The sequence below is a fragment of the Spermophilus citellus genome (genome assembly GCF_964194105.1).
Source record: "Spermophilus citellus genome assembly, chromosome: 10".
In the NCBI taxonomy this organism is placed as follows: Eukaryota; Metazoa; Chordata; class Mammalia; order Rodentia; family Sciuridae; genus Spermophilus; species Spermophilus citellus.
This window is the reverse complement of record NC_138197.1, coordinates 69,237,103-69,252,664: the sequence shown is the minus strand read 5'-3', so window position 1 is coordinate 69,252,664 and position 15,562 is coordinate 69,237,103. Positions and strand designations below refer to the sequence as shown.

Here is a 15,562-nt window from a genome sequence, read left to right as displayed (position 1 = left end):
ATTATAAGCAACTCTGCTGCTCAAGGCTCATTTCATTAAAATTAAAAGCCAAAGTCCTTAGAATGTCCTTAATGGTCTTATCAAATGTACCTCTCTGCCTCCATTTTCCCTTACCTTTTTGATCCCCTGTCCTACTACCCTTCCCTGAACTGAGATAATTCACTGAAGCCATACTAACCCCTTTATCATCCCTTTTATACTCTAGATATATTTATACCCTGGGGTCCTTAAAGCTTTCCCTCTTCCAGGAATAGTGTTCCCCTAGATATTGACATGGAATATCTTCTTGTCTTCAAACTTTTTTCAAAAATTACTCTCTCTATAGTTTTTCACAAGAAACCACTGAATCTGGGATAAGAACAAGATCAGAGGATCTTGCAACACACACCCTCAAGTCAGTAGGAAAAATAGTTTCACCAAGGTGAGGAAAGTCATGAAACCCCCCCCCACACACACACACAAAAAGCCTTCTGGTTTTCACAGTGCTGGGGAGCGAACCCAGAACATCTGGTATGCTAGGCAAGCACTAAGCTGCATCCCCAGATCCCGGTTCAAATGATTTTTCCCCATTTCAGTGGGGAAAGAAGTCTTTTCAACTAGATGTCTTAATGAATAAAAATGAACTTAGACCTTTACCTTAATCCATATACAAAATTTGGCTCAAAATGGATCATAGATCCAACTGTAATATTCCTAGAAAATGCACTGAAGAAAAAAAACATCATCAACAACACACTTCAAAACACAAACCATAAAATCTATAAAAGGAAAAAAAATGGAAAAACTGGAGTTGTTAAAAATTAAGACTTCCCATACTTTAGAATGTGCATTATCACATATAAGAATTACCTCAATTTGCAAAACAATTTTATATTTATTTATAATATAAAGAATTATCTCAAAATGCAAAACAAATGAAAGATTCTCAAAGAGTTATTTGCATACCCATGTTCATTATACATTAGTCACAATGACCAAATGGTGGAAGCAATCTAAATGTCTACTGACGATGGATAAACAAAATGTGGTACATACACATAATAAAATATTATTCAACTTTTTTTTTTTTTTTTTTTTTTTGGTACCAGGAGTTGAACCCAGAGGTATTTAACCACTAAGCCACAGCCTCAGTCCTTTTAATTTTGAGACAGGGTCTCACTAAGTTGCTGAGGCTGGCTTTGAACTAGAGACCCTCCTGCCTCAGCCTCCCAAGTTGCTGGGATTACACACACACCACCACCACATCCAGCCATTCAACCTTTTTGGGGAGTACTAGGGACTGAACTCAGAGGCACTTAACCACTGAACCACATCTCCAGCCTTATTTTGTGTTTTATTTAAGACAGGGTCTCATTGAGTTGCTTAGGCCCTTGCTTTTGCTAAGGTTGGCTTTGAACTTGCGATCCTCCTGGCTCAGTATCCTGAGCTGCTGGGATTACAGGCGTGCACCATGGCACTCAGTCAGCCATTAGCCCTTTAAAGAAAAGAAATTCTGGTCTGGGGCTGTAGCTCAGTGGCAGAGCACTTGCCTAGCGTGTGTGAGGCACTGGGTTCTATCCGTAGCACCACATAAAAAACTAAATAAATAAAGACATGCTATCCATCTACAACTACTAATTAAAAAAAAAAAAGAAAAGAAATTCTATGTACGTTACAAGATAGATAAATTTAAAGGACATTATAATAAGTGAAATAAGCCATTCACAGAAAAACAAATGCTCTAAGATTCTACTTACATGAGATTTGACTAACCCAGTCAAATTCATAAAAACAAAAAGTAGAATCAAATGGTAGTGGCTGGGGGTTGACAGGAAAAGGAGAATTATTGCTTAATGGGTATCAAGTTTCAGTTTTGCAAGATAAAAGAACTCTGGACATGAAAGGTGGTGACAGCTGTACAACAATATAACTGTGCATCAATACAACTGAACTATACATCTAAAAATAGTTAAGATGGCAAAATAAAATTTTTTTAAATAGATAGTCTTATTATGTCTCATTCAGCCTGGTCCGAAACTCCTAGGCTCAGATGATCCTCCTGCTTCAACCTCCCGAGTATCTGGGACCATAGGGGAATGCTACCACATCTGGCCTAGATGGTAAATTTATATCATATGTATTTAAGCACAATTTTTAAATTTCCTAATCATCTTAAAATTAATCAAAGAACCAAATGTAAAAGCTAAAACTATATAAAATGCTTAGAAAAAAAAGGGGGGGGACAAATCTTTATAACCATTGATGAAGCAATAGTTCATTAGATATGCCTAAAATACAAGCAACAAAAGAAAAATAGATTAATTGGATTTCATCAAAATTAAAACCCTTTAGCTGGGCACAGTGACACACACCTAATAATCCCAGTGGCTTAGAAGGTTGAGACAGGAGGATCAAGAGTTCAAAGCCAGCCTCAGCCAATGGCAAGGCACTAAGCAACTCAGTGAGACCCTGTCTCTAAATAAAATACAAAATAGGGCTAGGGATGTGGCTCAGAGGCCAAGTGCCCCTGAGTTCAATCCCTGGTACTCACCACCACCCCCCCCCCCAAAATTAAAAACTTCTGTGCATCAAAGGACAGCATCAAGAAGGTAAAAAGAGGCTGGGTGTGGAGGTACACACCTGTAATCTCAGCAGCTCAGGAGGCTGAGGCAGAAGGATTGTGAGTTTAAAGCCAGCCTCAGCAACTTACTGAAGTCCTAAACAACTTAGCAAGACCCTGTCACTAAATAAAATATATAAAAGGTCAGGGGATGTGGCTTAGTGGTTAAGCAACCCTGGGTTCAATCCCTGGTACAAAGAAAAAAAAGCCAACAGAATAGAGGGAGAAAAATATATGCAAATCATACATTAGATAAGGTACTTGTATCCAGAATATATAGAATATACAAAATACTCTTAGGATTCAAGATTAAAAAGACAAATAGAGAAATGTAGCTCAGTGGTAGTGTTTGCATGAGGCCCTGGGTTCAATCCCCATATCACCAAAACATAAATATAACAAATAAAATGAAAAAGACAAATCACCCAATTTTAAAGTGGGTAGTGATATGATTAGACAGTGAAAATGTATAAATGGCCAATAGATACCTGAAAAGATGCTTGATATAATAGTCATTAGGGAAATGCAAATCAAAACCAAAATAGGATACCACTTTAAACCTACAAGGATAGCTATAATTTTAATTCTATAAATAAGCAACAAAAAATAACAAGTTATATTTAGTCAAAGTTGTCCTTACTAGGGGCTGGGGATGTGGCTCAAGCGGTAGCGCGCTCGCCTGGCATGCGTGCGGCCCGGGTTCAATCCTCAGCACCACATACAAACAAAGATGTTGTGTCCGCTGAGAACTAAAAAATAAATATTAAAAAAAAAATTCTCTATAAAAAAAAAGTTGTCTTTACTAAATAAAATATATAAAAGGTCAGGGGATGTGGCTTAAATAGTCACAAATTAAGTGACTATTATGCATATTTTTTCCAAATTTCAGTAATAAACCCCCAACAGCCAAAGTAATCATGAAAAAGAATGAAGGTAGAGACCTCACATTTCCTGATTTCAAAACATATTATAAAACCATAGTTATCAAAACTGGTATTTATGGTATTAGCATAAATATAGATATCTAGACCAATGAAACAAAATAAAAAGTTTGGAAATAAATCGTTGTAAACATGGCCAAAAGATCTTCAACAGGGTACCAACACCATTTAATGGGGAAAGAATCATCTCTTCAACACAAATAGTTCCAAGAAAACTGAACATATGCCTGAACTTGGACCCTACTCTAATCTATATATAAAAATTAATCTGAGGGCTGGGGATGTGGCTCAAGCGGTGGCGCACTTGTCTGGCATGCGTGCGGCCCGAGTTCGATCCTCAGCACCACATACAAACAACGATGTTGTGTCCGCCGATAACTAAAAAATAAATATTGAAAAATTCTCTCTGTCTCTCTCTCTCCCTCTATCACTCTCTCTTTAAAAAAATAAAAAATAAAAAAAAAATAAAAAAAAAAATAAAAAAATTAATCTGAGGGCTGAGGTTCTAGCTCCGTAGTAGAACTCTTGCCTAGCATGTGTGAGGCCCTGGGTTTGATCCTTAGCACCACATAGAAAATAAATAAATTAATTAATTAATTAATAAAATAAAGATATTGTGTCCATCTACAATTAAAAAGAAATTAACTTGAGCTGGGATGGTGGACCATGCCTATAATCCCAGCAATTCAGGAAGTTGAGACAATGGATTGCAAGTTCAAGGCCAGCCTCAGCAATTTAGTGAGGCCCTAAGCAACTTAATAAGACCCTATCGCAAAATAAAATATTTAAAAAGGCTGGGGATGTATCTCAGTAGTCAAGCACCCCTGGGTTCAATCCCCAGCACAAAAACAACAAAAAAAAGCAATTTTTAATTAATTAATTAAAATATAAATATAAAAATGTGGCATTTATACACAATGGAATATTACTCAGCACTAAAAAGAACAAAATCATGGCATTTGCAGGTAAATGGATGGCGTTGGAGAAGATAATACTTAAGTAAAGTTAGCCAATCCCAAAAAAACAAATGATATAAGGGGGTGACTCAAGTGGGGTAGGGAGGGAAAGCATGGGAGGATTAGATTAATTCTAGATAGGGAAGATAAGTAGGAGGGAAAGGAAGGGGAAAGGGATTAGCAAGGATGGTGGAATGTGATGGTCATCATTATACAAAAATCATGTATGAAGACTTGAATTTGGTGCCAACATACCTTATATACAAAGAGAGATATGAAAAATTGTAGTATAGGGGCTGGGGTTGTGGCTTGGAGGTAGAGCGCTCGCCTACCATGTGTGAGACACTAGGTTCGATCCTCAGCACCATATAAAAATAAAGATTAAAAAAATTGTGGTATATGTATTAAGAATTATAATGCAAAAAAAAAGAGTACATGTATAATGGCATAAATTGGTGTGAACATACTTTATATACAAAGATAGGAAAAATTCTGCTCTATATGTGTAATAAGGCTTGTAATGCATTCCACTGTTGGCGTGTATTTATAAATAAATAAATTTGAAAAATTCAAAAATAACAAAATTAAGCTATTAATTAATTAATTAAAATATAAATTAACATAGAGAACTGTGATGTAGTTCAGTAGTAAAACCCTTGCCCAGCATGCCTGAGGCCTTGGGCTCCTTTCCCAGTACTACAAAATGATGGCGACAATGATGATGATGACGATGATGATGGTAGACCAAACAGCCAAATATAAGACCTAAAACTGTAAAACTCCTAGAAGAAAATATAAGGGGAAAATCTCACGAAATTGGATTTGGCAATGATTTCTTGGATATGATACTAAAAGCACATGCAAACAAAGCAAAAATAGATAAAATGGGACTACTTCAAACTTAAAAACTATGTGTGTCAAAGGAAAAAATACAATGAAAAGACAATTAATTGAAGAAAATACTTGCAAATCATGTATCTGATAAAAGGTTAATATCCCGATTATATAAAGTACTCTTAAAACTCAACAACTATAACAAACCCCCAAGAAACCCATTTTAAAGTAGATAAAGGACTTGAATAGATATTTCTCCAGAGAAGATATACTGATGACCAACAAGCATATAAAAAATACTCAATACCATAGTCATCAAAAGAATGCAAATTAAACCCACAATGAGATATCAGTTAACACCCATTAGAATAGCTGCTACAAGAAGGGGTGCTGGAGGTGTGGCTCAATGATAGAACACCTGCCTAGCATGTACAAGGCCCTGGGATTGATACTCAGCACAAGAAAGAAAGAAAGAAAATTAATTAACCATGGGTAGGAACTGATGGTGTAGCTTAGTGGTAGAGTGCATGCTTGGAATGCACAAGGTCCTGGGTTCAATCACCAGCACCTAAAAGAAAATAAGTGTGGGTGAAAATGTGGAAAATTTTAAAACTCGAGTTGTTGAGAATGTAAAAATGGTAGAACCACAGAACAGTGGTTAAGAATTAAATGGGATGCTATTTAGTGGGTGTAGGGTTTGGAATATTTTCAAGAAATTAAAAATAGAACTATCCTATGATCCAGCAATTCCACCTCTGGGTATACATATAGAAGAAATGAAAGCAGAATATCAAAAAGATATTTGCTCACATGGGTTCACTGTAGCATTATTCACAATAGCCAAGAGGTAGAAGCAACTCAATGTCCATCAATGGACAAATGAAGAAACAAAATGTGGCATTTGCATACACTGGAATATTTTTCAGTCTTTAAAACAAGATTATAAAAAAAATAAGTGAAATAAGTCAGCAACAAAAAAACAAATATTGCATGATTTTTCTTACATTAGGTATGTAAAATAGTAAAACTCATAAAAAATAGAAAACAGAATGACTGACACCAGGGGGTAGAGGTTAAGAATTAAATGGGATGCTATTTAGTGGGTGTAGGGTTTCAGTTTTGCAAGATAAAAACAGTGAAGATCTGTGGCACAACCATGTGAATCTATTAAAAACCCTACTGAACTATATATTTTAAAATGATAAAGATGATAAACTTAGTATTATGGGGGGCTGGGGATGTGGCTCAAGCGGTAGCGCGCTCGCCTGGCATGTGTGCGGCCCGGGTTCGATCCTCACCACCACATACAAAGATGTTGTGTCCCCCGAGAACTAAAATAAATAAATAAATAAATTCTCTCTCTCTCTCTCTCTCTCTCTCTCTCTCTCTCTCCCTCCCTCCCTCCCTCCCTCCCTCCCCTCTTTCTTTAAAAAAAATAAATAAATAAACAGTATTAGGAAGTTCTACCACAATTAGAAAAATTTAAAAAGTACTTAAAATATTTCCAAGAATATGTAGATTTGAAGGGGAATAAAAGAAAAAGGGATGAGAAATGTTAAATATGGATGAACTGGTATAAATCCATCATCACTAGTGGAAAATCAAACCAAAGCACATACTCTGATGAGGATTAGTACATCATATTATAGACTCAGTGCAACTGAATGAATAAGTGATAGTTCTGGAGGGAAACTACCTAGGTTTCCACTCTAGTTCCACCATTTCCTGGCAACTGACTTAAAGCAAGATACCTAGCTTCTATGTCTCAGTTTCTTCATCTATAAAATGCAACTAGTGCTAGCATCTTCCTCACAGGGTTATTACATGATTAAATGAGTTCATACAGATGTAGCATAGAACAATGTGTGCCACATATTGACAATCACTCAATAAACACTGGCTGATATTAACTGTAATTAAAGATTATTCTATAAAACTAAAAGGTTCCAGAATTACAAAAAAATAATACTACCAAGACCATGTGTTACTAGGAATACTTCATAATTACAAGTACTGTCAGAGCTTTAGAATGCCAATTCCATTTATTTAGATGATATACTATCATCTAAATCAAAATGCTCTGAAGTACTCTAAGGACAAAGAAGGTATAATTTTCCAGCATTGGAGTGCATGAACTTTTCACATCGGCAAGTATAAGGACCTGACACACTAACAAAGACCTAACTGGGTTGTACACAAAGGTATTTCTGGTTATTTTAAATTTAAAATAGAGAGTGTTACAAAATCTACCTATCAACAGAATCAGAGGACAAGGGAGAATAAAGAGGGTAGAAAATGAAAGCAAAATAAATCTTCATTTTCCAAAAAATGTCTAAAATTGAAAAGATTAAGATATCAGTATAATCATTTTATTCAGAAATATGAAAGCTAATATCAAAAGCTATGTGACCCATAGAAACTAGCCAGAATAGGAAGTTGGGGAGGTTGGGCAAGAGGCAAGATCTGACCCCCTACCTTTAAGTTGTAGATGGACATAATACCTTTATTTATTTATTTTTATGTGATGCTGAGGATTGAACCCAGTGCCTCACATGTGCCAGGCAAGTGCTCTACCACTAAGCTACAACCCCAAATCCAAAAAGGACTGCTTTTTATTGATATTATAAGCCCTGAAATACTAGTTGATTTTTTTAAATTCCTTTTTTTTTTTTTTAATATTATGGCCGGGTACAGTGATGTACACCTATAATTCCAGCAACTTAGGAGACTGAAGCAGGAGGAACTCAAGTTTGAGGTTAACTTAGGCAACTTAGCAAGAATCTATCTCAAAATAAAAGATAAAAAGGGCTGAGAATGTAGTTCAGTGGTAGAGTGCTCCTGGGTTCAATTCCCAGAATAGCAAAAATATTAAATCTAACCTATTTTATGCAAATTGCGACCATTAAAATACCTTTTTCCCCTCTTCAGAATGGCAAATATCCAAAATGATGATCATATACACTGGTAGTAAGGCTACAGAAAAAGATCCTCTCATATCTAAGCAGGAATGTAAAATTTTAAAAAAAAAATTTTTTTATATGGAGGGTTTCATTGTATTGTCCAGGCTGGTCTCAAACTTTAGGAGTCCTGTGATTCTCCTGTCTCAGCCCCCTGAGTAGCTGGGACAACAGGTACACATGACCCTGCACCTAATAAGAATGTAAATTTGTTCAATACATGTGGGACAACTAGAATGAAGTTATCAAAATTAAAAATGTATATATTGCTAAGCATAGTGGTGCATGTCTATAATCCCAGAGGCTAGGAAGGCTGAGGCAAGAGGATGGAGAGTTCAAAACCATCCTCAGCAACTTAGGAAGGCCCTAAGCAACTCAGCAAGACCCTTCTCAAAATAAAACATAAAAAGGGCTGGGGATGTAGCTTGGTGGTTAAACACCCCTCAGTTCAGCCCCCAATATTAAAAAAAAAAGTATATATTAATTGACTCAGTAAGGCAATTTTTAGGAATTTACCTTACAAGCATATTTGCAAATGAGTGAACCAATCTATGTAATATTATTTATAAGAGCAAAAGATAATAATTGTCCATCAATAAAACACTAGTTTAATAAATTACAATTTATCTAAACAATGAGACTGTCACAGTATGGATCTGCAATATACCCCCAAAGGCCCATGTATTCAAGGCTTGGTCCTCGGCCTTACACTACTGGGAGATGGAATCTTTAAGAAGTGGGGCCTAGTGGAAGGAAGTCAGGTTATTAGGGGGTATGCCCTTGAGGGTTATATTGGGTCCTGGCCACTTTCTGTCTCTCTGGTTCTCAGCTACCATGAGGTGAGCAGCTTTCCTCTGCCACATGTTACTACCATTCTGTATTGTGCCACCGAGTGTCTCAAAAGCAATGAAGCCAACTGAATATGGGCTGCAACTGTGAGCAAAAATAAAGCTTCCCTTTTTATACACTGATTGTCTCAGGTTTCTGTCATAGTAACGGAAAGCTAACACAAATAATATGTAAATATTTTTAAAAAGAGAAGTTCTTTAAATATTGAAATAGTAAGATAGTATTGTTAAATGAACATAATAAAGGAAAAAATGTTTTTGCATTGGCCTGCACATACATAAATATTAGAAGGAATCAAAAACTAGTATAGTACTGATTTTGGGGGGAATGGAAACTGAAAGAATAGGAAACTAGAGGAAGAAGGACTTTGAGTCAATCTCTTTAGATTTTGACATTGGACCTGCCTCAGCCTCCTGAGTTAGGTGCACCACCATGCATGGCTTAACACCTTTTTAAAAAAGATCCTTGCCTAGTAAATTTAAATCGAAACTGAAAGCTCTCATTTTAACTTAAATAATAATCATTTCAAATCAGAAATTCAATCAATGGGTCCAAGAAATGTGTCAATAAGAACTAATAAACACTAACATACTACAACTACATTATTAACTGAAAAAAAAAAAAAACGGGTAATTCCAAATAAGAGTATTTTTTTCTTTCTCTCTGTGTGTGGGGAGGGGGGGGGACTGATCACAGGAATGCTCTACTACTGAGTTACATCTCTGATCCTTTTTATTTTTTGAGACAGGGTCTTACTAAGTTGGAGGCCTCAAACTTCCAATCCTCCAGCCTCAGGCTCCTGAGTAGCTAGGATTACAGGTATGTGGCACCATACCTGGCTTATTTTCTCATTTTGGTTGTGCGAAATTTGCCAGGAGTTCCAATTCCATAATATCATCAATTTGCCAATAAATATCATTCTCATTAGATTTATAGAGGAAAAAGGAGAAGGACCCAAATTAAAGCATTAATATATTCTAAAAAGGAATTAGAACCAAAAAAGGTAATTTCCCAAGGTTAAAAGGGTAAATGTGAGTCCTTTCTATAAGTCTGCTTTTTCAAGGGCACTATTTTTCTACTCTAATCTAAAAACTCTCCCATAATATAAGACCTGATTACCATAAATATTATTTTGGGGAATGAAGTTTCCATTTAGAAAAACTAATGAATTCTTTCTCTTTTTTAAAAACTCCAAGTTAGAACAACAAAGAATTGGAAACTGTAACAACATAGAATTTCTAGAAATCTAAAATACATTCTAAGTAGAAAACCAGAAACCACATAATACTACTCTTCTCTTCTGCTATTAAAAGACACAGGCTCCTCATCTTGCTTAGCATTAGTCAGCAGCAGCAGCTGTATGTGTGGGAGCAGGGAGAGCTGAAATGGAGCAGAGTGGGAATAGTGGGAATATATATCTGTTTGTCTCCTCCTACTTCACAGCTAGAGAGAGTGTGTGTGTGTGTGTGTGTGTGTGTGTGTGTGTGTGTGTATCTCAGGTGGCTGTAACCCAAGTGGAACAAGCCATATCCTCCTCAGCTCTATTATTTTTCAGTAACTGATTTAAACAGTGCCCATCATTGCATCCCCATCCACTATATACGTGTATAAATGCCATTCCTCCTATCTTCCCTAAGCCCAAATGAGCAAGCCCCTTAAGGGAATCAAGGCAGTTACTATTCAAAAAATAAAAAATAAGAGCAACTTTATTTACTGACTCTTATTCCATGCACACAGAAAAAGCACCTCCTAATTCCTCTATTAATTTAAAAAATTAACTTATCAAATAATAAATATTTAATGTGAATCTACTGTGTGCCAATATATGTAATTTACAAAAGATAGAATATTAATCAGACCTTTTTTAAAAATGAAGAAATTCTGACACATGCTATAACAGAGATGAACATTAGGGATATTATACTAAGTGAAATAAATCAGTCACAAAGAGACAAATACTGTATAACTTTACATATATAAGGCACCTAGACAGAAAATAGAATGGTAGCTGTCACAGGAGGGAAATGGAAGATATAGTTTAATGTGTGCAAATTCAGTTTGGGAGTATGAAAAAAGTTGTAGAGATTGAAAGTGGTGGTGGTTGCATAACAATGTAAATGTGCTTAATGCTACTGAACTGTACACTTACAAATGGTGGGCTGGAGATAAAGCACCATGGTAAGAGTGCTTGTTCTGGGTTTCACCATCATCACCAGGAGGCAAAAAAAAAATAAAATAAAATAAGAGTGGTGAATTTCATGTTATGTGTATTCTACCACCCCCAACACAACAACAACAACAAAACTGTTAATAAAATTTTGAAAATTTAGTCAGGGGTAGTGGTGCACACCTTTAATCCCAGTGACTAGGGAGGCTGAGACAGGAGGCTCACGCGTTCAAGGTCATCCTGGACAACTTAGTGAGACCCTGTCTCAAAATAAAAATTGTTTTAAAAGGCAGGTGGTATAACTCAGTGATTGAGCACCCCTGGGTTAAATCCCCAGTGCCACACACACACAAAACTAAGAAAGAAATAGGTGATTTCTTGACCAGCTAGAAATAATAATCAAGGAAGAAAAACAAAAAATCTAAATAGACCTATTTCTCCAAAAGAAATTAGGGTCACAGTTTAAAATAAAATTTCTAATAATGAAAAGGAACTCATTTCTTATCTACTGCTGATAGGAATGTAAACTAAAACAACCTCTTTGAAATACAGTGTTACTTTGTAAAACACAACGCTTACTAATCCTATAACCCACAGGATTTATATTTATATTCCTAAATACCAAGAGAAATTTTTGGTCATAGTACACCAGAAAACAGGTAGTATTCAAAACAGTAAGAAAGTAAAAACAGGAGCTGGGGATGTGGCTCAAGTGGTAGCATGCTCACCTAGCACGCATGAGTCACTGGGTTTCTCAGCACCACATAAAATAAAATAAAACAACTAAAAAATAAATATTAAAAAAAAAGAAAGTAAAAACAACCCAAATGTCATCAACAAAACAATGAATAGATGATGATAAAGTATTAGTAAGACTCTGTCTTAAAATAAAAAGGGCTAGGAATATAGCTCAGTAGTAGAGCACCTCTGGGTTTAATCCCTAATACCCCTGTCCAGCCCCTAATCCCCCCCCAAAAAAAGAATATGCTAGCCAGGCTAAGTGGCATGTGCTAATGGTCCAACTACTCAGGAAGTAGTACTCTTTTTTAAAAAAGATCTTGCATTTTATTCATATATATTACATATCAAATAAAGTTTATGAAAAAAAAAACCTAAAGGTATCCTTTTACCTCTTACTACTCTGGAAGCTAAGGCAGGAGAGGTCACTTAAGTTCAGTAGTTCAAGGCCAGCTTGAACAATATAGCAAGACCCCACCTAAAACAACAAAAGAATATGCCTCTGAGACCATATGAATTCCTCTCATTGACCAAAATGGCAGCATGTTTACCACATTCCAGCATGTGTGGTTAATGTAACAGAGGCCTGAGAAGAAAATGACTGCTGAACCACCACACGGGGCTTTAAGAACACAGGTCTGAGTATCATTACACTAGAAAAATAATGGACCAGGTCCTCTTGATATAAAAAAAAGAAAAAAAATGCTTTTGTTACTAAATATGCCTTGAGAATAAATTTTCTCTAAAACATACATTTAAAATTTCTTCCCAGAATCTGACACAAACCATGGGTTTCTCAAAAATACAACAAAATGCATTCTATATTCAAGCATCTGTTTATACTAGAGTATGACAGTTTCTTACAAGATATCTTTAAAAGCATAAGAAAGCTCTTAACTGATAAGTACTATAAGAAAGCTTTTCATTTCATTTATTATTCAACTAATATTCACTGAATATTTTCAACATTTACAACTTGTGAGAGCTTGGGTAGGAGCGTACTCTTTCAGTTTCAGGGAAGAATTATAGTTTATCTGGAAGCAGAGATTTAATATGAGAGCAGGTGGTGAAAAAGTATGAAGTATGACAATAAAGGAAATCAAAGAAATGGGTATTAGCTAGAGTGCTAGTAAGACTAAACAAAAGTGTCCCTCCCCCAAAAAATGGGAAGACTTCATAAAAAAGATCAAACATACTACAGATAAGGCAGAAGCAAGACAGAAAATGTATTCACAGATAAAATGAATCTCATATTCAATGTCAATCTTTTTTTTTTTGCATTTTTTCACATTTTTTATTGTTGCATTTTAGTTGTATATGGTGGGATTTATTGTTACATACGCATACAAAAACACAGAATGCTTCATTAATTTGCATATCATCCTTGTGCAAGGGCCATGTTAATCTTCTCTGTATCATTCCAATTTTAGGATATGTGCTGCCAAAGATGCCATAATCTTTGTAATGTCTGATATATGCCAGGAAACTGTACTAAGCATTTCCACATATATTATCATATCTAATTCTCACAACAGCCCTGTGAGGTAAGATAAACATACTTCAGAAACAAAGAATGAAAAGAGAATCAAGCCAGGCATCATGGAGTGCACCTGTAACTGCAGCAACTTAGGAGGCTGAAGCAAGAGCATCTCAAGTTGGAGGCCAGCCTCAGCAACTTAATGAAACCTTGTCTCAAAAATTTTTAAAAAAGGGCTGGGGTTATCACTCAGTGGTGAAAGGCCCCTGGATTCAATCCCCAGTACCAAAAAAAGAAAAACAGAAATAAAAATCATACCAAATGAAATTGTTTCAGTAATAGAAAAAGGAACAGAAAAGAGCAAGGTGGCTTTGAAAAGGGCTTTATAGGAGATAAGAAACTAGCATTTATTGTCTACAATGCACCAGGCAACCTAATATCCTTTAGGAATGTGATTCTATGAAGTACTTACTATTCATAGAAGAACTTGCTTGATATGGTTTACGTGGGTAGCTCAGGAGGCTGAGGTAGGAGGATTTCAAGTTTGAAATTGCCAGCTTTGGCAACTTATCTTCAAAATAAAAAATAAAAAGGGCTGGGGATGAAGCTCAGTGGTAGAGTGCTCTGGGTTCGATCCCCATACTCCCGCTGCCCAAAAAAAGAAGGTTGAGGTTGTGGGAATTTTCCAAGATCAAACAGCTAATAATTGGTGCGGTAGTGATTCAAGCCTAGGTCTATGAGACTACAAATTTTATTCCTTTCCACTACATTACACTGCCTCTTTAACATCAAGAATAAAAAGATTGGGCTGGGATTGTGGCTCAACGGTAGAGCGCTCACCTAGCACATGTGGGGCCCTGGGTTCGATCCTCAGCACCACATAAAATAAATAAGTAAAATAAAGACTGTGTCCAACTACAACTAAAAAATAAATATTTTAAAAAAAAAAAAAAGAATATGGGGCTGGGGATGTGGCTCAAGCGGTAGCGCGCTCGCCTGGCATGCGTGCGGCCCGGGTTTAATCCTCAGCACCACATACAAACAAAGATGTTGTGTCCGCCAAGAACTAAATATTTAAAAATAAAATTAAAAAAAGAATAAAAAAATCATGAAGGCCCAGTTAAAAGTATTAAAATGAAATAAGTAATGCCAACTCAGTGCCTTCTCTGCATTCAACCACCCAGATAAAAAGCATTTACCATTGAGGAGTTACTAAAGTTGCAAGAAATTAATTTGTATATTTAAGAACTAAGAAAGGGCAATTATTCAAATAATAATAGAATATCTTTACTAACTAAATATCTGCAAAATATTACACACTGGATGGTCTAGTAAGACTTTCTTTTTTTTTTTTTTTAAAGAGAGAGTGAGAGACAGAGAGAGAGAGAGAGAATTTTTTAATCTTTATTTTTTAGTTTTTCGGCGGGCACAACATCTTTGTTTGTATGTGGTGCTGAGGATCGAACCTGGGCCGCACGCATGCCAGGCGAGCGCGCTATCACTTGAGCCACATCCCCAGCCCTCTAGTAAGACTTTCTACCTAGCCATTTGAAGATACAGTTTGGGTATCTGTAAACAGTCCAAAATTCAACACTAATCTAAGGAAATATTTGATGTTAATCAAAGTATCAGAAAATATCCACCCAAGAATAACTTTTAGTTTTCAAAACTGACTATATTTACTAAGAGTAAAAGGCCTCAAAAAAACACACACTGAATTAAAACTTTTTAAAAATCAGGATACCCATTTATATTTTGTACTTTTATAATATAGGGTAAATACATCATGAAAAAATATAAAATGGAGCAGAAAGATCACTGGGCACTGTCTCATGAACAGAAGCTTTAACATTTCAGAAATGCCTAGAATCTTTTGTCTGAACTACTTTTGTTAACTACAACCACCAATAAAATAGATGGTATATTTTCATATTAGACAAGATCTACATTTGACAAACATTTTTTCTAATCTAAGATTGAAAGGGTAAAAGAAACTGAAGTTAAAATGTAAAGGACCAGGTATTGTAGAATTTCTAAGCTGCAA

General features: G+C 35.7%; 1 protein-coding gene across 6 annotated transcripts in view; it reads right to left on the bottom strand.

The window, feature by feature from the left end:
* SPATS2 (spermatogenesis associated serine rich 2) overlaps positions 1 to 15,562 on the bottom strand; it is a 111,791-nt gene that overhangs the window by 53,774 nt on the left and 42,455 nt on the right. Inside the window, exon 1 of one of the 6 annotated variants that reach the window (XM_081311509.1) lies at positions 5,818 to 5,887. The exons of the other annotated variants lie outside the window; for them this stretch is intronic. The gene's annotated coding sequence lies outside the window, so the exon portion shown is untranslated. Of the gene's footprint in view, positions 1 to 5,817; positions 5,888 to 15,562 lie in introns of those variants that run through there. 6 annotated transcript variants of the gene reach the window in all.